Source organism: Euprymna scolopes, chromosome 1 (assembly GCF_053919585.1).
Source record: "Euprymna scolopes isolate OS-2025 chromosome 1, ASM5391958v1, whole genome shotgun sequence".
Classification (NCBI taxonomy): domain Eukaryota; kingdom Metazoa; phylum Mollusca; class Cephalopoda; order Sepiida; family Sepiolidae; genus Euprymna; species Euprymna scolopes.
The window spans coordinates 64,109,082-64,134,757 of NC_136482.1; positions in this window are offsets into that span (position 1 = coordinate 64,109,082).

The window sequence follows — 25,676 nt, forward strand, 5'->3', positions numbered from 1 at the left end:
TCTGATTATAATCTTTCAAGAAGCATTTAACTATCCTTAACAGGGTTTTGGTTACTAGAATTGCAGTCAGATAGAATATTTCACCTACAAATGTTCACTCAAATAATAGACAAGAAACACATAGTAACAATTAATAAAATTAATAAAAATCTTACATGGTGAAGATATTTGCCCCCAAAATTAGCCATTATCTCCATTGAAACCTGTTCTCGACAACATAAAAGAAAATATTCTTATAAGCAAGGATCTGTAATCCTGTTACGCCTATGTGTGGAACTTGAAACAAAGTTATACTCTCTTTCAAACCGTCGGAGGTAGTTGATTGACTGACCATCTTTGCATGGCCTTGACACTGTGTCCGTCAGGCGCCTTTTCTGCTAACCTTCGCACGCCCTTGCGGAAAACAAACAACACAAAGTAACTAACATTTACTTATCATTGCTCACGCATCTATCGTTTTGTGTTAAGAATCGCAACGTCTTCCTTCTTTTTTACTTATTTGGTCTTTTTACATTATGTAGTGTAGTGTACCACTTTTGATGTGTTCCGTGTTTCTCCTTTCATTTTATCTTAGACATCTTTATCTCTAAATGTATGTCTATTAGACCTCTTCAAAATTGACCTTTTTCTTCAAACATATGGAAACTGCTATTATTCCCATTCTCCAAGGTCTAAATTAGCTAAATATACCAGTTATTGTGATCTTGAACCTTGGCTATGCCTGCCTCAAGAGCCATGTAATTTTATTGTTGACGTTTTTCAAAAACGCTGCAAAATATGGGATATCATGTCCTTATTTTCATTGTAGCTTTCCAGAGTTTGATGTTATAGCATTAAAAGTGGTACCAAATGAAGATTAAGATTTTCACTCTTATCTATTTCTCTTCTTTGAAACATGCACACGTTATCCATAAAGTATGATGACGTCATCGTGGGCGATAAATATACACAGGAACTCAAGTTCACTAAACCTTTGAAAATACACGATAAAATATCTGTAATCATTCTTCAAAGTAATTAGCACGATTAATTTGTTATTCCTAATAGAGTAGACATATAATGAAAAATCCACGGGAAGGGGCCAAACCACCTTGACACTAGGAAAATATATTCCGTGGCGTGACGACACGAGGCATATCTGGAATTTCGTTTACTTCGTCTTCAATGCAGAGAGTTTTCCTGTTCTTAGACCTGTAAACTCGTGCACCATCCCGTAACCTCAGAGGTTACGGGATGGTGCACGAGTTTACAGGTCCAATACATAAAAATATATAATCATATACACATATAAAAATTCATAATGATTGGCTAATTTGTTTAAGAGTGAATCCAATACACAGAAATATATAATCATATACATACTAAAAATTTATAATGATCGGTTAATTAGTTTAAGAGTAAATCCAATACATATAAAGATATAAACATATATACATTCTAAAAATTCATAATAATCGATTTATTAGTTTAGGAGTGAATCCAATACATAGAAATATATGATCATATACACATACTAAAACTTCTATAATGATCGGTTAATTAATTTAGGAGTGAACCCAGTATATACAAATATATAAAAATAGACACAAACTGGAATTAATTAGTTAAGAAGTGAATCCAATAGATACAAATTCATGTTTAGGAAAGGGATAATGCCTGGTAGGATTGTGAAAAATATGAAGTCACCGTAATTTGTCTATTTAACTCATTTTTGGAATCAGCAGTTTTTCCATGCGAGTTTTCAACATTGTCAGTGTCATAAAGATTTTTATGCATTTTTTTCATAGAAAAAGATAATGTTTGGGAGGAAACTAGGCTATTTAATAATCACTTGGTCTTTTAACTAAGATCAAAGTGTAATATCTCTCAGTTTTCAAGTGACTGTATGACTTCCCCGCCCTTAAGAAGAATTAAAAAAAAATACTACCATGAGGACATTACGGTAAAAAAAGAACTCAGCATTACTTGATCTATTTACGTGATAATTGGGATGTGACAAATAAGCCCTCAGCGTTATCTAATCCATTTGCTTGATTTTAGGAATCAGCAGGTTTTCCATGTGATTTTTGGTATATGACATGTAGTGTCAGTGTCGTACATCACAAATACTTTTATGTATTTTTTAATAGGGGAAGATAATATTTGGGAGGAAAGTGCATTGCATAATATGGTTACTTGGTCTTTTGGCTAAGATCGCAAAACTCTTGTCTTAGGTGGTTTGGGACAGAGGAAGACACTGAGTGAGGAGACAGGTCTGTATGTAACGTCCGTGTGAGGGAGGCTTAGGAATGCCGGACTTGAAGCGTCACCGAGACGTCGAGAGGCTGGCCTTCCTGAGCAAGAGGATCAACCGTGGCATCCCGAGGTTATTGCCGCCTTTCCCGACCTCGTTCTCGACCCCCCTATCGAGAGCCGTCGCAGGATGCGGGAAGAATCTGCCTTCCTAAAGGAGTGCCGAGCCGCACTAAAAAGACTACCAAGGTCCAGCGACCTTGTGACTGCTACCCGTAGGGAACTCCACAGGGATCTAGTGAAGGGGGCCGCCAACGACTCGCTATGCGCGCGTTTGGGTTGGCAGCAGAGTGAGGTTCGCTCAGCATGGAGTTGGGCACCAGGTTCGAGCCATCTGAACAATTCAGAGTTCTCTCTGACCTGGCGATTGGCCTGAAATGCACTTCCACTCAACAACATATAATGCAGTTCCGTGTTTTTGGAGTCGCTTGCTTGTCTCTGCTGTGGAACAACGGCCGTAGAAACAACTGACCACGCTTTCTTCAATTGCTGCAGTACTGGTTGTATGTCAGCGAGGTGATAGCTCGCATCGATCCCGAGCATCCTCGCCCGATTACCGTGTCCAATGTCGTTGACAACATGGGGCCGCCGTGGGATAGGGAAAGAAATGATCTACATTGCGATCCTGGCAGAATGGTGATTTGGACGTCACGCCTGCAAGGTAGCCGGGGGGGGTGTTGTCTTTTTCTGATCAGGATCTGATCGCTTTCTTTAAACACCAACAACGAAAGTCTGTGTGTACGAAAAGGAGACAAATTTGAATATGTGTTCCCCGCCTAGGTGTGTAATCAATTTTCAGCCTCTTAGCTAGCCGAGTAAATGCTTCATCCCACCCAACTAGGAAGCCTCCAAGATCCCCACCCCTCCTATCTGAAGTTTTTCTTTTCACCCCTCACTCTAAATTTCACCAATCAATCACTACCTCCCCATCCCCCACCCACAAAATTTTCTTTTCTCCATTTCGTCCAATCTAGAGAGCATCCCCACTTAGAGACTGGCCTGCAGGAGCTCAGGTTCCTTTATAAACCGAAGTGGACAGACGGTCTATCAATTAGACGGGGTTGGGAGGGTCCTACTAACCACTTATATATTTTTTTCTTCCTCAGCCCTCGACACAAATGAATTATTGTATCATCATTATTGTTATCTTTTTTTGTTTTTATACGTATATAAAAATATTTTAAACAATTGGGTTCTAAGTTGGACGTCCCCCAGTACGAAAGGGTGAATGCGGTATTATGGTGAAAGAAGATGCTAGCTAAGAGACACTTTTGTTTAGTTCTGGAGTGACAAGGATGACCAACGACCCCCACTTTCCCCCCTTTTGAGTTGGCCTTGTGCCTAAGTTTTTTGTTCAGTTGGAACTTGCATTGTAATTTTAGCTTGAATAAAGAATTTAATATCTCAAAGTGTAGTATCTGTTCTTCAGCATTCAAGCGATCTCATATTTGCCTATAAGCAGAGTACGGATATCATATTTGTATTAATACTAAAAAATGGCCAGTCAGAGTGTAGTATCTGTTCTTTACATTCACATTGTCCCCATAAACAGAGTTAGAATATTATATTTGGACAAATGCTATACAAAATGGCTAGTAAAGTTTTAGAGAAATAACGTCATTTCTGTTATAATGACTCGGCAGTTTTCAATTGATACTAAAATCTATTTATTTTTGCTTTTTAAAACATAGCAACTGTATTTTGTTCTTCATATCGGTTCATATTTTAATTCGAAATTTTTTCTACCTTATCGTTTGTCGTATTCTGGAATATTTCACTATTTGAGACGCGGCAATCATGTATGTAAATGAGTATTTTTCAGTATCATAATGAAGAAACGCGTTGAACCATATCTGCGAGAAGTAAAAAAATATGCCATTGTAGATAGCTGACGTCATTTCCAGTGACATTCGTCTGCATTTTTTTCAAATGTATACAAAAAACATTGAATTCGTTTAAAATTTCGTAGAAACAAATATAGAAAGTGTCTCCAAAAATCTTGTGAAATAAATTTCTATATAAATTGTATTTTTTAATAGATTAATCGTATAAATTACTACCAGAAAGACGGAAATAAAAAACAATATATATATATATATATATATATATATATATATATATATATATATATATATATATATATATATATATATATATATATATATATGGAATCTGACAGTTTCGTTACGTACATCAAAAATATTTTTCTGTATTTTTTCATTACATAATAACATTAAATAATCAAGAATATCGGAATGTAAAAAAGAAAAGGAAAAGGAAATAATCAAGTTCGAAAACGCAAACTTCGTATTGGTAGCTGGTCACACTATCTACGGCACAAAAATGACCACCAATTTGAAAAGGTTGTAAAATAACTAACTAACTAAATTTCTGTTTAACAGGAAGTACACATGCGTAGAACAACGTCATTGCGCTACGCTTGCCAAGTTGTGATTTCTTTCAATTTTGACCCCCTTTTTGAACCTCTTAGTAATTATTTTTACGGACTAAATACCTCTAATAAAATTCTGCACTAAAAATGCAATCTTTTGAGCTTATGCACGTCGTCCAGCGACCTTCCGTCTGGGAGGAAATACAATATGAAAACGGAGACAGACACACAAACAGACAGACATAGTAAGATTAATATAATAGATTACTGTTATTAATGAGATCAAACTCTTCAGAGCTAACCCCTTACTCTACTGGGTAAGGAACCAAGTATCCATCATCAAACTATGCTTGTAGCTCTTTATTATATTCTGTACAGATTTTTACAGAGATACTATACTCAGATGGTTTGTTGCATAATTTTTCTGGCTGCTGATAAGCGTACCACTTTCAGGCCAGTTTGATTGATGATTGACTCAGTCCCCCAATTGTTGGGCCAAACTGTTTAGAGGTTTCTGAAAAGCGGTTTATTATTAATTGCAGATAGTATTCAGCAGGCGCTACTAGAGCACAGCCTTTGGTAAATGAGGTTTAAAAAGCTCTTTGTCTTGACATTGAGTCGGCGCCGGTCAAAAACGATCCATTCAGACAGTAGCGAATGGCGACCACTTGCTCCAGGCTTTTCATTGCATTATATAGTATAGAGTCGAACTCAATCTGAGTGTATTTCAAGCAAAACATTATACTTGTCACCTCTTTAATGCCTCTACAATAAGGAATTAACTACAGATTTGCATTAATAAAACCATCGATCGATTTATCCCAGTATTTGAAAGATACTGCCTTCAAATATTATTGTATTTCTTTCTTAATTCAAAGAAGATGTGAGAGAAACATTTCTTTTTATGGCTAGGTTACTACAAGTCGATCGATATCATCGACCAAGCTGACCCGAAATAGAGAAATCAGTAACTGTAATGAATAATAAAACGAATATAGAGTGGATGTGTTCAAGAATTGTAAAATGAAAAACGAGGCTAAATAAAACATAATAAAATGTTTGAAAGAAGGAATTCGGATAACGAGAAGATAACAAGTAGTCGGTCTTTTTTTCTATGATGAATTCGGCTAAAAATAAGACGATGAACAATGGAACTAACAATTCAATTTTTCCTTAACGATTCGCCAGTGAGAGTTGATGAGCACATTTGGTGTTTGTCATTCACCAAACACAAAGACCGCCAGGAATACTACGATGCTTCAATTATGATAAGAATAGATGACAATGCAAACGATTCGCGCCCGAACAACCATCACATATACAAACCCATATTAGTTGTTTTATGGTTCGTTTTTATCGGGTCTAATAAATGAGAACCAATAATAAAAGTGGTCGGAAGTTTTCTTCTTGCAGAAGTCACCAGTTTGATCGAAAACTTCTGAAATATACATTAAACTAATTAAAGTGATCGCTTGCAATTGATCTCTGTTATTCAGTTGAACACCTTCATATTTATTTATAAATAGACTGTAGATAATAAAAAAACAAAGATAATAATAAGACTATATGTAGCATGTTTATTCTATGATCACCGCATGTTATCCTTAGATATTTAATGCTAGCCATACAATTATGCATTATTTAAAGTGATTATTGGCTGTTAATTCTGTACAATTTCGATAGTCATTTGCTTAAGCTTATTTCACTTTAAATAACATTAAATAGTCATGGTTTTAATTAGTGAGGATCATCACTACTTATCTATATATTCGTGTTTAATAACGGCTTAACTGATTGACTTAAAAATGAATCCATTGTATTCACATGTAACAACAAACTTATCTGTAATACATTAGGGTATATATATATATATATATATATATATATATATATATATATATATATATATATATATATATATATATAATTGAATATGAATATATTGTAGCATACACACACACACACACATATATGGCTCGCTGTTTGTAAATAAGCGGTTTGAGCACTATGAAAGTGTTGGTTTGTTTAAAATTGATATTTGTGGAAGTTATTTGCGGTCGATGGTTGGAACTGTCCACTGTCAATGCGATGGTCCTTGGTTCAATCATCGGCTTAGAAAAGGTGCTAGACTAGCGGCACTGATGAGTTGTGATACAACGAAACAGTACTGTATGTCGATGACCACAAATATATTTTAAGCCCCCTCTTTGGGTAGAGCACTGTCGTAAATGATCTCAACCGCTACTTAATTGGCTGAAAAATCTGAGGCTCGCTGTTTGTTTGTAAATAAGCGGTTTGAGCACTATAAAAGTGGTGGATGAATGTTTTCTCAAAATAGACATTTGTGGAGGTTATTTGCGGGCGCCGGTCCCTTGGGTCGATGGTTGGAACTGCCGACTGTCAATGCGATAGTCCTAGGTTCAATCCTCGGCTTGAGAGAGGTGATAATCTAGTGGCACTGATAAGTTGTAATACAACGAAGCAGTATTGTATGTTGATGACTATATATATATATATATATATATATATATATATATATATATATATATAGTCTTTGAAGTTTTTAACCTTTAAAACTATACAAAAAATATTTTTCTCATTCGTTAGAAAACCATCTATATATATATATATAAAATTCTGACCTTTTCTGACGACAAGCATATACCTTCTAAACGCCATGACCAAATGAAGTTTCTCCCTTATTCCTCTTAGTAGTATTCCTTATTGACTTGATTATGTAATAAAGTTTCTATGTAACTTAACTTGTTATTTTCTTAACTTATACTATTGTTTGCGTTTCTTAACCGAGTAGAGCATTTTTGTATCTAGATAGGTTTACATTGAAAACTTGTTTCTCAGCTTAATTTTATTATGAATATATATATATATATATATATATATATATATATATATATATTTGTTTGCTATTTTTTGGGGAAAGAATTCCAACAAAGTGCTCGATTACAAAGAAAATCTTTTTCGATATAAGAGCTTAATATTTATTTATTTAATTGTACAGAAGTTCAGCAAAACATTGGTACCGTCGGTTTCAAACTCAACATAAAGGGAACCAGTTTATGGTAACACATAAACGATGTTCGGCTCTCGTCAGCCATGTTGTTTGTTTCTGTCCGAGGAAAAAATTTCCAGGCCCGCATTAAATTTTTTATATAACGATGTTCATTTTATTTAACTATAGCTTATTCTCATCTCTGTATACTTTATTTTATTCTAATATTAATTTTAAGCAGAAATTTTACATGCCCAACAGTTCCTTCAGGGCAAAAAGAAGGATAAAGACAGCATTAGCCTCCCGAGTATGGCAGTTAAAAGACAAAGGAACACAATTCAGCATTAAATGGAGGATCATAGAGAGAAGACCAGCATACTCACCAGCCTCAAAACGGTGCCAACTTTGTGATGCGTAGAAATACCACATTATAAGGACTATTAATGACCCTCAAAAGACCCGTTTGTACGTACGCAGTGAGACCTTCAAAACCTGTCTGCATAGGAGACAAGCGCTACTAATAAACTGGGAGGACACACCAATAAACAAAGACCCCACCTTATAGGAATTTCTTCAATACTTTAGATGCAGTCAACTTAACGCATAAATTAGTAAAGTGTACTGGACATTAGTAAATTGTAAGTATAATATTAAGTATAAAAATTAAGTATAAAAATGAAGAATATTATATCTCCTTAAAAAACTGAACACATATATAAAAGACTTAGAAATTAAATAGCCTTCACACCTACCCCCAACTAATTAAAAAAATATATAAATAAAAATAAAAACAAATAAATAAATAAATAAATAAATAAGATAGATTAATTACCTCCCTAGGATCAGCTGAAACATGGATTATCTCCCCCCTTAACGAAAAAAAAGGAAGGGAAATACATATGATAAATTAATTATCTCCCTTGCACCAGCTAAATTTAACGAAGGCAGACCGGAAACCATGCAAAAAAGAACAGTACATATTTACGAAAAAGCATTAAATAAAATATAAAATATTAGAAAATTCATACTAGAATAAAATAATGCATACAGAGATAGGAATAAGCTATAGTTAAATAAAAATGAACATCATTATATAAAAAATAAATGCGGGCCAGGAATTTTTTTTCTCGGACAGAAATAACATGGCTGACGAGAGCCGAACATCGTTTACGTGTACCATTTACTGGTTCCTTTTATGTTGGGTTTGAAACCGACGGTACCAATGTTTTCTGAACTTCTGTACAATTATATATATATATATATATATATATATATATATATATATATATATATATATATATATATTAGTGATGGAACGATTCCAATATTTTCCCGATTCCGATACAATTACCGATTTCGATTCGTATTCTTTATAAATCTGCAAATATTTTACTACAAAATTAGTATTTTCTACCGATTACTATAAAAACACATTAAATGTGCCTAGGTTTTCTCAAACGTAAAAACACACTTGTAAGGGGGTGATCTAGAGATTTTAGTCTTACTGGAAGTTTCAATCAATAAATATTTATTAATTTATTATTACTACAAGCAGTGGAAAATGTTTCCTAAACGAGAATCAAATAAAAAAGGTAATTTAAGGAGTCGGTTTTGGCATCGGAAAATTGGCTCAGATTTTTCCGATTCAGATACCGATTCCGATACCTCAAAAGACTTCGATTTTTCCGATTCCCGATTCCGATTCCAGTTAATCGTACCCAACACTAATATATATATATATATATATATATATATATATATATATATATATATATATATATATATATGCCTAGGTAGACTAACAAGATGTTGGTTTACATTACATTTAAACTTCTGCATGTCAGTACAACCAGGGAAGCAGGTAGAAGGAAGAGAATTCCATGATCTAGCTGTTCGAAGGAAGAAACTATTACAATAGAATGTTTCTGCCATTTAGGTGCCTCAACAGTTAAGGGATGTGATTTTGTTGTTAAGCGGGTTTGTCGGGGATATATACGTCTAGGAGGTACAAATGCAACAAGTTTTTCAGAACACATTCTATTAAAATGCTTGTAAAACAGACACAGGAATGCAGCATTACGGCGATGGGGAGGGATTGGAACTTACTTGACAAAGTGTATTTGTTCTAATTCATGTTGCCTGTGAATGTTAAGGCGAGGGGTTTGAAGGGAAAATTTTGTCATGGATATTAGTGGTTGAGGAGTAATTTTCTAAGGGTTCTGCCATTCTTAGATTTGTGTACATCCGTTTTTCTTCGTGCATGTTAAAGAGCGTTTTATCATGAGCAAGCATACCCATCTCGGACACAATCTAATCAGGGAGGTTGTTAATGAATATCAGGAATAATGTAGGTCCAAGGATCGACCTCTGAGGCACTCCCACATTAATGTCATGCTGTTTGGATGTACATGCATCAATGACAACCTGGAGAGTCCTATTGTTTTAGAAGGATATAATTATATTCAGCATTTGACCAGTTATACCGTACGATTTAATTTTCATTAGCAACTCTTTGTGCCAGACTTTGTCAAACATCTTAGATATATCAAGAGCTACAACCCTAACTTCGCTCACCTTATCCAGTGCATGGTATGTGTGGGGAGAGGTGACTGTTAAAATATCTGCAGTAGAACGACGTTGTCTAAATCCATATTGTTCGTATTTACAATGTCTCCCCACGGGACAGAGTTTGACACCAGAGTCGTTTTTTAATGTGGAGAAAAGGAACAAAAATAAAAAAATTGTCTCAGTCGTGAAGGATTTCTCCTCCACTGACAGAGAACAAGAAATTGAAGTGCAGCATCTTAAGAACAGATACTACACTTTAATCTTGACCCGAAGGCCAAGGATGTTGTCTAAATCAATATTGTTTGTCAGAGGAAAGATTAGCTTTTACGAGGTGGTGGATTAGTGCTTGATTAATTAATGTCTCAAAAATTTTAGCGAGGAGGGGAAGGAGACTGATAGGCGATAATTGAGAGGGTTAGTCGTTTCGTCAGAATTCTTGTACAAAGGCTATCTTCCAACTATTAGGTAAGCAGGATTCAGCAAGGCATTTGTTGTAGTGGTTGAAAAGTTCATGGCTAGCTCAGTTGATCATTTCTTAATCAGTATAGCAGGGATGAGATCGGGTCCCAACACCTTGCAGATGTCTAAGTTTTTTAATGATATCGCGGACACACACACGCGCGCGCAAACACACACACACACACACACACACACACACACACACACACACACACACACAGATACACACACACACACGCACACATTCACTGCTGATCAAAAATTTAAGACCACTTAAAAATCTTTAAAAAGAAACCTTTTTTAAGGATAGATTTTAAACCCTTCCGACTTAAGGATACTAATACTACAATCTAAAAGGTTATGGAAACAAAAGGTACATCCCAAGAATTTTATTTACAAATTTGCATATTTATTAAATTCGGCTTTTTACACATGATCAAAATTATAAAACCAATTGTAAGATTTATGGTAATTCTAATGTTTTTAGTTCGGTTAGAGATTAGCAATCACTGTGTAAAAGTGTTACCATGCCTAAAGCAAGAAAACTAACCGAAGTTGAGCACTCTCAGATTCTAGGATTCCATAAGCAAGGTTTGTCACAGCGAGCGGTAGCAGCTAAGGTAAATCGCAGTAAAACTGTTAGTTGTAACTTTCTAAAGAACACTGAGAATTATGGAAAAGCAAAATCCTTTGGTAGTCCCCCCCCCCAACAAAATTTCTCCTGCATTGAGTAGGAGAATCAGACGGGTTGTTATGAATGACAGAGGACTTTCTTCTAGTCAAATTAAGGCGGTTACAGATGCTGATTGCAGTCCAATAACCATCGGACGACACTTACAACAAAAAGGCATGATAAATAAAAAGTATAAACAAATTCCTCGATTGCTTCTACGTCACAAAATGTACCGCTTTAGATTTGGTCGTGAATACCAAACCTTGGACGTTGAGAAATGGAAGAAACTCCTGTTTTCTGATAAGAAAAAAGTCAATTTAGATGATTCTGATCGCTTTCAGCGATATTGGCATGACAAAAACATGCCCCTTGAAATTTTTCCATACGTCATAGTAGTGGAGGGTCCGAAATGGTATGGGGTGCCTTTTCTTACAGAGGGACGATGGAACTTCAGGTGGTGCAGGGTCGTCAGACAGCAGCTGGTTATGTTAGGATGCAATAAAAAGCATCTTTGATGATTGAGGGTCATCGTTTGTGTGGGGATGGATGATTATTCCAACAGGATAATGCTGCAATGCACACTGCAAGACGGACCTTGAGCTTTCTATAAGAAAATGGAGTCCATCTCTTGGGACATCCTGCATGCTCACCGGACTTGAACCCAATTGACAATATTTGGAGATGGATGACAAGAGACGTTTATCTAAAAGGGAAACAACATTCAACAAAAAATGAACTTTGTGAAGCCATCTTCAGAAACTGGAGCAGGATCCGCCGCACCTTAATGGAAACCCTTATTTTTAGCATGCCCCAAATAATTTTTGAAGTCATCAAAAGCAATGGAGGTAGAACTTATTATTAAGTTTGATTGTTGAATGTTTTCATACACTTTTCATACACTTTTTGTACAATTCAATAGAATTTTTGTTTCTCGTCTTATAATTTTGATTATGTGTAAAAAGCCTAATTTATTAAAAATGTAAATTTTAAAAATAAATCTTTGGAACGTAGCTTTTTATTGCCATAAACTTTTAGATTGCAGTATTGGTAACCTTAATTCGAAAGAGTTTAAAATCTATCCTAAAAATTTTCTTTTTTAAAGATCTTTAAGTCGTCTTAAATTTTTGATCAGCATATATATATATATATATATATATATATATATATATATATATATTCTTGGAGATTTTCATCTTTTAGGTTAAACTTTTCAAATTAAATTGAATTAAGTATATTTTAAAATTTTTCCATAAGAAATATTTTGTTTTCAGAATCGTGTGAAGAAAATCGTGCACATATTTTTATAAATCCCAAATTCTACTCACTTAATCATATATAATCGTTTACTCTGGTGCTAAGTTGCGATTTAATTGTTAATTCCTTGAAAGCAGACAAAACCATACAAAACTATTTCAATCAATAAAACCAATTAATCTTTAAACTATTTCAGTTGCGTTGATCGTTTCATTATTCGAACCGGAAATATTTACCTCAATTAGATAATGAATCATCTGAGTGATTCTGCAAAAATATGCAAATGTAATTATTTCTTACACCGACACATGACATGTAATTATCATCAAGGCAGACAATCGTTTTTTTGGCACATTTTAATTACAAATATGAGATTATTTTTGTGAAGATAGATTTAGTATCTGGGATAATTTATTAATGTCTAAACTTTATAAAGTCATTATCATATTTATTCTAAGCCATATAAAAATTTTGTAGGAGTAATGCTACAAACAACCTCACCTAAAAAGCAAAAATCACGCTCTCTATGCTGCTAGCACGAGAAAGTCGGGAGAAAAAGAAAACACAAGGGGTGTGGTGTGTTTTTTGGAGGGAGACAAGAGAAACCGCGTAAAATAGCGGGAGTATCTGAACATAAATGGCTAAACTCGAAAAGGAAAGGAGTCAGTTTTTCGCTCACGCTTGATTAGTAAACCCCAGCAAGCAAGAGACGCGCAGGCATATTAAACAAAACGGTGATCAATGGAAACCGTCCCTCTTGCATAGAGTTCCGGTGCTATGACACACATATCTCCAAATTATACAGAACAAATATGTGACCGTTTTAGTATTTGTATATAAATTATTGGATGTGTATATGGAGAACGCGATTTTGTCGTCTATTATATAGTTTTGGTAAATTTCTTTGCGAAAGTATTCTTTTTATTTGTGAAAGAATATATAGGCCAAAGGGGACGTCGTATGAATATACAAACATATATGAACGTAAATACCATTTGTTAATGTGTTTATTTTATTCTGTTTGATTATTTATTTGGCATTCGCTTCACGCGCTTGTATAGACCATAATGTATCCGTCGGGATTGTCTATTGAACGTTTATTAAAAGAAGAAAAAAAAAACAGTAACCGAAGAATTCAGTGTGGTTGTTTACTTCAGCTCGCCTTATGAAAGGCAGACAGATAATTTATCTCATTATACCTAGCTACATTGTGCGCCTCCCATCAGATACAGCGCACTGGAATGCTACTTCTCTTTAAAATGTCGCAATTAAAGAGATAAAAATTTTGCCCATTTCCCTTCTGGGATCACCTCTAGCCCATTATGTCACTTAAACTTTTCACGGTTCTTGTTATATAACATATCTTCCGTTCCTTTTTTCAAAATATCACTTTGGCACTTCCATTATTTCAACATTGTTTCGCTCACCTTTTACGCTTTCTGCGTCACTTAATTCTATAAACACAGCAAATCTCAAGACCTTCATTTAAAATTAACTATTTTTTCTTTTTCTGTCAGCCATCTTATTTTTCATAACAAACCCCTAGTGCGTACTTACATACGAATTTGAAGTTTCGACACTCTTTTGCTCTTTAAAATGGACCCAGAAATATTAATTCTTATTCCCAAATCAATGCTTTGGTTAATTTGTATTCGGAATCGGTTTCACATGCTGTTTCATTTTTTTCTTCGTTCAATCTCGCGAGCATTTTTACTATGATCCTTCTATATCATAAAATTTAAAGAGATATCTTACGGTTTTCGAAGGGTCCTAACATTACATACAATATCTATGATACGTCTTGCCACCTATTACTCCAGCAACATTCGTATATGTGGGAAAGCTATACTCCCCATCCATAATGACTTCATAATTGCTGTTTACTACTAACAACTTTTGAACTCTTTCTATCTTACAGAAACGAATGTAAAAATTATATCCCAATGACATTTGAATCCAATAAGCTTTCTGGAAAACATGTATGTTCTGGACGAAAAAGATATAACTATAAAAAATATCAAAACAAGAAAATATCTCTTATTCACGAACGGGTTGTGTTTAATTGTACTTGATTTGTATGACACATAATAATGCAATCAAAGAACTGTTTTTTAACTTTATTAAAAAAATCTCAATTCAGTAAGAAATTGTCTTTTCTTTATTATAATACACCTGTTTAATTGCTCTTCGTTCTCTTTCTTTCCATGCAAGAAAAAACCCAGCAGAAAACCGCTCTATAGACAAAGCACAGGCAATTGAATTTCTGGTCCAGCAACCAAATTATGAAATATATTCTCTTTTCTCCACATTTTGCAAAAAAAAAAAAAAAAAAAAAAAAAAACAACAAAAAACAAAACAAAAAAAAATATCGTTTGAAAAATAAAGTTAAAACTGTGCATTCCGCTTCATAAAAAATGACACAAAAAAAAAAATATCAAAGACTATTTTCAATTCTTATTCCATTTTTCAGAGTAATGCACGCGTTTGAATTTTATGTTAGTGTGTCAATGTGTGCATTATTTCTTTTCCTTTCATTCCTATATTCTTTTTTCTCATAGATCGCTCCTGTACGTTCATTATAAAGTTAAAAAATGGCATTTCTTTGTCTTGTTACAAAGTTAACGAAATTTCCCCTTCTTTATTCGCATTCTCAAGCACGTTCACCACACCAAAAGGAAAATAAATACAAAAAGTCATTGAAATGTGTAAAGATTATGTGTCCATCTATGTCTTAATTTTCCCTTTCCTCTTTTTCTACATCAATTTTACTTTCCAGTCTTTTTATGTTATTTGTTTTCCCTCTTATTTCGTGTCTCCAATGTCGTTTCAATATTGTTGTTCCTTTTAATTTATGTAAAGTTATATCAATAATGAATCGTCGGAAAATATTTTAATTTCTTTCTCTTTTCTCCTCGTATTTTTTGGTCTTTTCCGCACCCGCTTATTTGTCTTCATCGGACGCATTATCCGTTTTGTCTCGTGACTCATCATCTGTATCCATTTCTTGTATAAATGGCCAGGTAACCATACACCAAACACAAAATCTCAACATTACCGAACGTGAACACATCATTTAAAACACTCTATTTTAAAGTGGAAAAAAGTTTATACACCATAATTTCTTTTCAAGCTATCGATCTACGCTTCGAAATAACAGTAGTTGTTAAGATTATAAACACATCGTCTTCTTACCTTATACTCCATTTCTAACTCTTTCAAGCCATGAACACACCAACAGAGAGACCATGTATGTTATTCGACATGTTTCAACGAAGAGGAGAAAAAAAGAAAAAAAGAAAAAAGAACAATAATGCTGCGATAATCTAATATTAGTAAATATTTTTACCTGTTTACACCAGTACAAAATATATTTTTATTTCGTATACAAAAGCCGCGCGTAGAACATGATTGAATAATTTCTTGAATTCCCATGGAATAACAAATATCTGCGTCTTACACGTCTCTCAGCAACACGTTTTCATGAAAGTCTGGGTTTTTTTTACAGTAGAATGCTAACCAAAACAAAGGGCGCTTAAGTATTACAATTGTATTGAAATTTTTGTTCTTTCCTGATTATTCGACGAAGAATCGAAAACTTTCGCTATACCTATGGAACATACGTGTTAGTTTTTTTTTATTAAAACATAAAAAGATCACAAAAAAATCCAAACTCCAAATACATGTAAAATTTAGCAGTAATTTTCTGTTATTTAAAACAATTTTGCTTTCACACACACAGACAGACACACACACACACACACACACACACAGGCACACACACAAACATACACACATATATACATATATATATATATATATATATATATATATATATATATATAGAGAGAGAGAGAGAGAGAGAGAGGGGTTATCAATTATTTCAGCAAAAGCAACATACTCAGTGATAAGAAATACGACTTCCGTCCTGTACGATCCAAAACTGATGTACTGAGTGTAATCTCTCTAGAGCAATAACTCTTGATATATCGAAGGCATATGAAAGGATTTAGCATAAATCTCTACTTCACAAGATTTCTAGCTTTGGAATATCTGGAAATGTCTTCTCAACCATCGACTCCTTTCTCTCCGATACGTTTATGCAAGTAGTGGTTGATGGACAGAAGTCTGAAGCTCAAAGTATTAACGGGGGTGCAGTCTTGCAAAAGGTTAATTTTAACGCATCCCAAACCAACTTCTTTTTTTTGACCCCCATCGCTCCGATCCCTATTTAATTCCAGTTAATATGAATGGCCGTAGTCTAAAAGAAGCACCCTTCTTTGATATATATATATACATATATATATATATATATATATATATATATATATATATATATATATATATATATATAAAATAAAAACATGTTTTATTAACTGCTTGCTCTTATATATATATTGGTATATGCATATATATCTTATATATATATATATATATATATATATATATATATATATATATATATATATATATATATATATATATATATGATTTTTAAAATATAATTATCCACTTAGGCTCCTTACCGTGGGGTCCGATTTCGAATCTCGCTATATTCAGCTACTCTGATAAGTGTAGCCGACGGAACACATGTTAGTGGATAATTATTTAAAAAAAAAAACAAACAAAAAAAAAACAAAGACAACAGATATGCTGCTCACCATATGGGGGGGTACCAAATTGATTAAAGGGAAATTATTCCCAACTCTCATTTAGGTAAAGATGCACTTTCATAAATAATTGAATTTATTCAAAAAACAAAAACAAATAACCCCCCCATATATATATATATATATATATATATATATATATATATATATATATATATATATATATATATATATATATCGTAAGTGTTCATCCCCGTGAGGATTCGTTAGACTATTGCAAACAGATAATTCCGTGTTACTATGTTGCTATATATATTTAAATCATTGCTACCAACCTCTACTTATGTATCAAGCACTGTTGAAGCGAATAATAATAATAATAATAATAATAATAATAATTATAATAATAATAATAATAATAATAATAATAATAATAATAATAATAATAATAATAATAAACTATATACATATTAGGCAACTCAAAGTATTCCAACCCGAACTCGACGTGAAAGGAAAAATATATGAAATCCTTAGTCTACGTGGTGGTTCCTTCTCGATTTTTTGGGTAACAGTATCTGTGAGTTACACACATTACTTCGTTTCTAGCAGCGACAACTCGTCCTTCTATATATATAAAAGCGAAAATGTGTGTATGTATGTTTGTATGTTTGTATGTGTGTTTGTGTGTCCGCTAAAAACTTTCGACAGACACGACGAAAATTCACAAACACGGTAGCATATTGAAGCTCCATCCTTCGCTCGAAAAATATCGAAAGATTGGCCAAAAACGTTCATTTTTTTTACCCCGAAATCGACAATTTTTGACAGGGGGGTCAACAAAAACGGTCCCCTCGTGACGACGACCGGTTCTACGCATGCGTCAGATAACATCTGATTTACTTTAAATAGTTGAAAAACTGACTAAAATTCATGTACTTCGTGTTAGCTCGGTTGGTTAGCGCGTTGGTTCGTTATCTAAATGTTTTGGGCTCGAATCGTGGTGTGAGATGTCTTTTTTTTTCGATTTTTTAAATTTAAATATTGAACCAATGTTATTCAAGCCATTTTCACGTAACGCTCGTTTTTCTGTTTTTTTTTCTTCGTTTATCCAGCTCCGACCACACACCCCAAAACACCGGGTACCCACCGATTTTTTAAATTTTAATATCGAAACAGGCTTATTTAAGCCATTTTCACGTGTTCGTTTTTCTTTGTTGTTTTTTCGCTTTTTACATTTAACATCGTTCGTTTGCCTTACGTTTGTTTTTTTTGTGTTTATTTCGATGTTTTTATTCCCCCCGCTTAAGTTTTGACGTAATTTTCTGTTTTTACTTCTCTTATAACAAACACACCTGGTCATTTACCTCATTTGCTGAATAGCGATTGCTCTACAACTTCCGTGAGCGCACCTGTCAATTTGGTTCTTACTTAAATAAATTCAAACATCTTTCAGTAACTCATTCTGGTTGGCCGATTTTATTTTCAAACTTCGCCTCAGGGCTTCGGGTTCGATCCTACCCCCCCGGTTTCTTTTTTATTTAACAGCACACACACATCCAAACACCCGCTAGTGTAATATAAGGTAGTTTCTTTTTATCTTATGGTGATCGTCCCAGTATACACGATCATTAACAAACTGTCTAAACACAAATCGATAGAAAAAGGCCACCGTAAAAAAGAACAATCAGTAAAAGAACAAACGAAGAACTAACTAAATTAAATAACCAACTAATGAATCGAATATAGGGGTGTTTTTATAATTTCCTAGTCAATCCTATGCAAATGTCACACACCAATCTACATAGGTGGATAAAAAAAGCAACTCTATAAAGTCAGTCGATCAAGCAGTTGCAAATTTCTTGCTCGAACGACAACCACACGGAATTCCATCGCTTCACCTCTCCATATCGAGGAGTTCTAGTAAAACTTACTACATTATATATATATATATATATATATATATATATATATATATATATATATATATATATATATATATATATATATATATGTCTGTATATATATATCGAATATATTTAGGCAGCAAATTTTCATTTAAACATATATTGTTAAAAAGCACGGTGAGTTTCTGTTTACTGACTTTCCTTTTGATTTTTGCAATTTACATATTAATCTTTTTCAGTATTAGCGAACGTTTGTATGTAAGAACCATATGTTGCGTGTTACTGCATTGTTTCCGCTAGCTCTTTTACTGAAACCTCAGTTGCACTCAAGCGGTTGTTTGTCTGCTTGGCTTAAAACGTGGCTATTTATAGGAAAGTACGTTTAGGGGGACGTGTTTAAAGTGTAGCCATTGAGATATATGTACAATATTCAAGCAGGTGCATTAAGCTACGAAAATGATAAAATTTACAATTTAAAATTTACAATTGAAAATTAACAATTTTTCTTTATTCGCACCAGCCTACTTATTGTTAGTAAGGCATTTTAAAATGTTACGACTATATTCCTAGTTAATATCATTTATCGTTGGACGTTTCGTATATATATATATATATATATATATATATATATATATATATATATATATATATGAATATTTTATATATAGATATATATATGAATATTTTATATATATATATATGTGTGTGTGTGTATGTATGTATGTATAGTAGCACAAAGTTTGATTGCTATATTTACTTTGTTCCATTTTATATCTGTATTCATGTATTTTAGTTATATAAGTGCAAGTTGTGTTAATAGAGATCTACGTTTCATGAAGTAGTGTACATGTTTTCATACGCTTTCACAAGGTTTTATTTTAATAATATATAGCTCCAGGCTATGCAGTGCTAAACTCAGCGTCACTAACCCCGTGAGCTTGAAATTTGAATCTAAGTTTAAGTTGAAGAAATAAATCACATAGTGATTTGTTATTTAGATGTAAGGGTTCACCTTTTACAATTCAAACTTTTGAAATACTCGACTAAATATGTACGTAGTCTAATATACATTTGTATGCCTTTTTCCATCCCGATATGTTCAGAAACTTTGATTGCACACTTTCTGTCTCTATGCGTTGAATGTCAATAATAATCTAAGAAATATATGTAGGCGTATCACCTGTTCAAGTAAGATGATCTCGATAAAATGTATGAAGCTACTGATTGAAATAAAAATATTTAGCACATGCTCAAAAATTGCTATTAATTACGGTGCAATCAGCTTCATAAAGACAATGTCCGCGATCTACCAACCTTATTCTTTAGACTTTGCGAGATCGATTCATGCGTTTTTGTGCAATTAAGTCTACAATTCAAGATAGACTTTTACATGTCATCGCTAGAAAAAAACGTCCACGTTTCTCATTAATAAAGATGTTCATACATTAAATAAAAATAACAACTCCAATATCTATTAGAAAAGAAAAGTCTATATTAATGCGAATCATAATTGTATTTCTTTACTGTTAACTGCAGTCGAACTTATTATAAAAAACCACTAAAACAATTAAATAAGTTACACAGTGTACTACACGCACCTCCCAGATGCACGTTTCTTTACTTAGACCGCCTATGTTCTGTTTGTTGATCGATGTTAATATTTCGTAAAAAAACGCTCTCGTCATATGAAAATTGGTGCGTTTCTTTTGACACTAGCGTACGTGAATTTTATGTCAAGAGAAACGTGTTTGAAATACATTCATGGCTTAGTCGTTCACGATTGTGTGTGTGAAATATAATTTTTATGATAAAACGCGTAGTTAGAAATCACATTCTTTCGAAAATGAAACATTTCAAAAGTTTGTTGTTTAAGGCAAACACTTTCGTTGTTAATCTTGGTTGTGGAAACAGACAGAAATAGAATAAATAAAATAATAATAAAAAACAAAACAATACACAAATACAATCGCCGATTTGGCATTCGTACTTCTAATCACAATGGTTTCTATCTGTTCGGGATAATTTTTGTTCCTCTTTTAGTTTCTATGTTGCATTATTTTGATTTGAATATGCAAATTTCCTTAAAAGATTAGAAATTGATTGATACTTCGCATTTAAATCGAATAACAAAAGTCTGGATTTACATCTAAATAAAACCTTTTACAAAAAAAAAACGCATTTCAATAATTTTAAAGTTTTATTTTTAACACAAAGTGGCATTCATAAAATTATCGACAGTAAGTCATTCCATATCAACCCATCAGGCAAATTGATTTTCAAACAACCGTTTCGATTGTCTTCAAATCGGTACGGAAATAGAACTACATATATTTAGTAACATCTACGTTTCTATTATATGTGTTCTCGCAGATAGAATTTTCAACTTTTTTGTATGTGTGTGTGTTTTGTTAAAGGGCAAGATTTATTAATCTACTTTTTCTCGTGTTGTTTTTATAAAATACGTTCTTACTATATTACACTATAAACGCCAAGCAAATTACTTATTATCAAAATGGTTTTAAACATCACCCCTAGTAAAATACTACTTTATCTGTCGTACATTACTTATGTTATCATTTAAAACGGGCGATTCCTATATTTTTAATTGCTAAATTTCATTAAGGTTTTCGTTACTAATGGGATTTTAGTAGTTATATCGGTTTTTATGTTGCGGCTAGTCAATGTTTTTAGAATGAGATTGAATAGTGCAATTAGAATTCGAAACAGTATTGACAGTATTAAAGAGTACATGTCGTCTTTCAGGCTTTTTAATGCACTCGAGTCGTAGTGAATTACTACTCATTTATCCTATACATATATTGATTGTGATAACATGTGAATGAGTTTACTTGTAACATTTTTCAGTATTTGTTGTTTAAAATTATGATTCAAAATTAATATATCATTTTAATCTGTTCAGAGTTATTTCCTAACAAATAACTTTAGACATGATAAATGATCGCACGACTCTTTTTATGTTAATCCAAATCAACATAAACCCAAATAAAATAAACAGAAAATAAGCATTATAAATTTAAACCCAAATAAATTGTAAATGTTACTATCTGTTGAAAATACTAAGATTCTAACGAATATTTCGTACCAAACATAGAAAATATATATTTGATTCAGAGTACATTCAAGTTTGCATCATTTAGGTCAGTATTATAGTTTAAAACTAAGAGCCGTAATATTTCAGTGGTTTATTACAAACAAAGGCGCATAAAATATAATTTTTCTGTTCCCCCAGAAAATGTATTTACCGGGAAGACAAACATAAGAAAAGACTGAAGATAGTTTGGCATAGTAGACCAACTACAGATCTCCTTTATTTTGCTTTAAAACCAAAGGTACCAATGTTGTTCAGATCTTTTTTATATCTAGGGTTCTCTCTTAATAAACTTACCCACACTACCAGACACATATATATGCGCGTGTGTATATGTGTATGTGATAGAGAGCTTAGCGTTTGTATGGACACATATATTTTATTGAAAAATATTTGTGAGGATGAGACTTAATATATTGTTTTATAATGTCATTCACTATAGTTTACCAACACTTTATTTGTGAAGTATGAATCGGTGATGTTTGTTCGTAGTTGATATTACTCTATGTAAACCTTTACAGACAATTTGTCCATGAATCTTTTTTCTTTTTCGCAATTCCATTCCATACATAGTAGTCCACAAGACTGATATCTAGCAAGCAATGATACCAAATGGCATGGATCATGTGATTATGGAAAATGATGTTGTATTTTAACATTTAATTCGGAATCGTATTAAGCAATTTCACTTACATTTAATGACGTCAAATAACTTTTACTCATCGCGCTAACTGATGCTGTTAATTATAAATTACTCCCACCATAAAACAATTGTAATGTCGGCAACAACTGGTATCACACTAAATGATCATGAAAGGCGAAGGAAAGACTGAAGAGAGAAAGCACTAACCAGAACTCCACTGGATAAGTGGAGAGAGAACTGGGACTTTGGGGCGGCTTTTTGTCACCCACGTTCCAGTGAAGATCAAGAGTCATTGCCAACGATAAATCAATGTTAGTCGGCTGTTGCGATAACGCAAATTTGTTTGAAAATGTTATCAAAAGAGGTAATCAGTACTAAACATCTAAATCCAACCCCAGGTGACACTACATGTTTATGTTTACGTTACATATTGCTAGTAAAGAGAAATCTTTGATGGTGGCCTGTTTGAAAACTATGAGTGAGTCAATAATAATAATAATAATAATAATAAGAAGAAGAATAATAATGATAATAATAACAATAATAATATTAATAATAATAACAATAACAATAATAATAATAATAATAATAATAATAATAATATTAATAATAATAACAACAACAATAATAATAATAATAATAATAATAATAATAATAATAATAATAATAATAATAATAATAATAATAATAATAATAATAATAGGTTCAATGGTTGTCATATTACCGGAGGTGGAAATAGAAACGAGCTTCCACTCTCCTATAAAACATTCCCGATCCGTCCAAATGTCTAACCTCTGACAATCCAGTCCTACATTTTGCCTTTTCGTGCGGCTTAATCACTAAACTTGGCGGACCTGTTTTATTGACAGGAGGGGGTCCATCAGGTCAGTAACTGGCGCCTTAAAACTATTTTCTCGTGGTAGATGGTGCTCGACAGTCAGGCAAGAAGTAGGAAAACTACGATTTCAAACGACCGCTTTCTAGAGATTGTGTCTCAAAAAAGAAAAAAAAAAAAAAAAAAGAAAAAAAAAACACACCGGTAATTGTATTTCCTTAATTTTCCTAAAAGTCTTATGAATGCAAAGTAACAAGACTAATAATAAAATAGGAGATTCAAAGAATATGGACGTTAAATAAAGTAGAAGTTGTACCTGTTATGATGGGAGCTCTGTGAAGTGTGACAAAAGAATTTGACGGGCGGATGAAAAAATTAGGATCCATTGCAGTGTTTGGCTGCTTCAGAAAACTGCTTTATCACAATTATGCGGAAATTACTGGAGGCCTGAGAAAAGAAGATGCTGATAGCCTGTGGTCATTTGTTATGATCTACCTATCGGCATAAAATCGTCAATAACAATAGCCATACACAAAATGTGACAACAGAAGTAATAATAATAATTATAATAATGATAATAATAATAATAATAATGATAATAATGATAATAATGATAATAATAATAATAATGGATATACAGACGGACAAACCCATCCAAGGAAGAAGACCAGATGTCGTAATAATTAACAAGAAAGAAAAATCCTGTCAAATTGTAGACTTTGCTGTTCCAGCTGACCACAAGGTGAGTATGAAAGAAAAGGAGAAACGAAGCAAATACACAGAACTAGCCAGAGAGTTAAAAGGGATTTGGATGATGAAGAAAATCAAAATAGTACCGATAATAGTAGGAGCACTAGGAACAATTCAGAAGAACTTCGAAAAAAAAATGTCAGAAATTGGAATCAGATGAATAACTGCAAAAGTACAACGACTAACGATAATGAAAACGACAGAAATATTAAGGAAAACTCTTGAATGCGGAGAATAATACAAGAAGACAATATAACGAATAAGCGTTACAAGGAATGAAGAACACCGAAGCTGCATATCTACAAGTTCTACACCCACACCATGCATCCCCCCATTGTTTCATCACCGCTCCCCCCAATAAAAAAAGTGATACCAAAGAGCCGAGAAGGGTCAAGAAAGACTGAAAGATCGAGGAGAGAGCGCTAACCTGACCTCAGCTGGACAAGCGCAAAGAGAACTGGGACCTTGAGGAGGCTGAGTGCCACTCAAATTCCAATATAAACCAATGGCCACTGCTAGCGAGAAATCAATGGTAAGAGGCTGTTTTTATGATGCAGATCATTTGCAAATGCTATCGAAGGAGGTGGAGACAGCTGGACGTCTGGGGAGATTTGTTGTCACTCAGCTTCTAGAGAACACCACAGGTTTCCAATCAGATCGTTTGTTGACTTGTGTGAAAGCTCCATGTGAGCCGCCGCCAACAACAACAACAACAACAACAACAACAACAACAACAACAACAACAACAACAACAACAACAACAACAACAACAACAACAACAACAACAACAACAACAACAACAACAACAACAACAACAACAACAACAACAACAACAACAACAACAACAACAACAACAACAACAACAACAACAACAACAACAACAACAACAACAACAACAACAACAACAACAACAACAACAACAACAACAACAACAACAACAACAACAACAACAACAACAACAACAACAACAACAACAACAACAACAACAACAACAACAACAACAACAACAACAACAACAACAACAACAACAACAACAACAACAATAATAATAATAATAATAATGATAATAATAATAATAATAATAACTAGAGGGACCTGTAGAAATTCTACAGCGGCATCTTTCATATGTAATACATTGCTGCTGGGCATGTTGTGGGCGTTCAGCATGAATAAAGACACC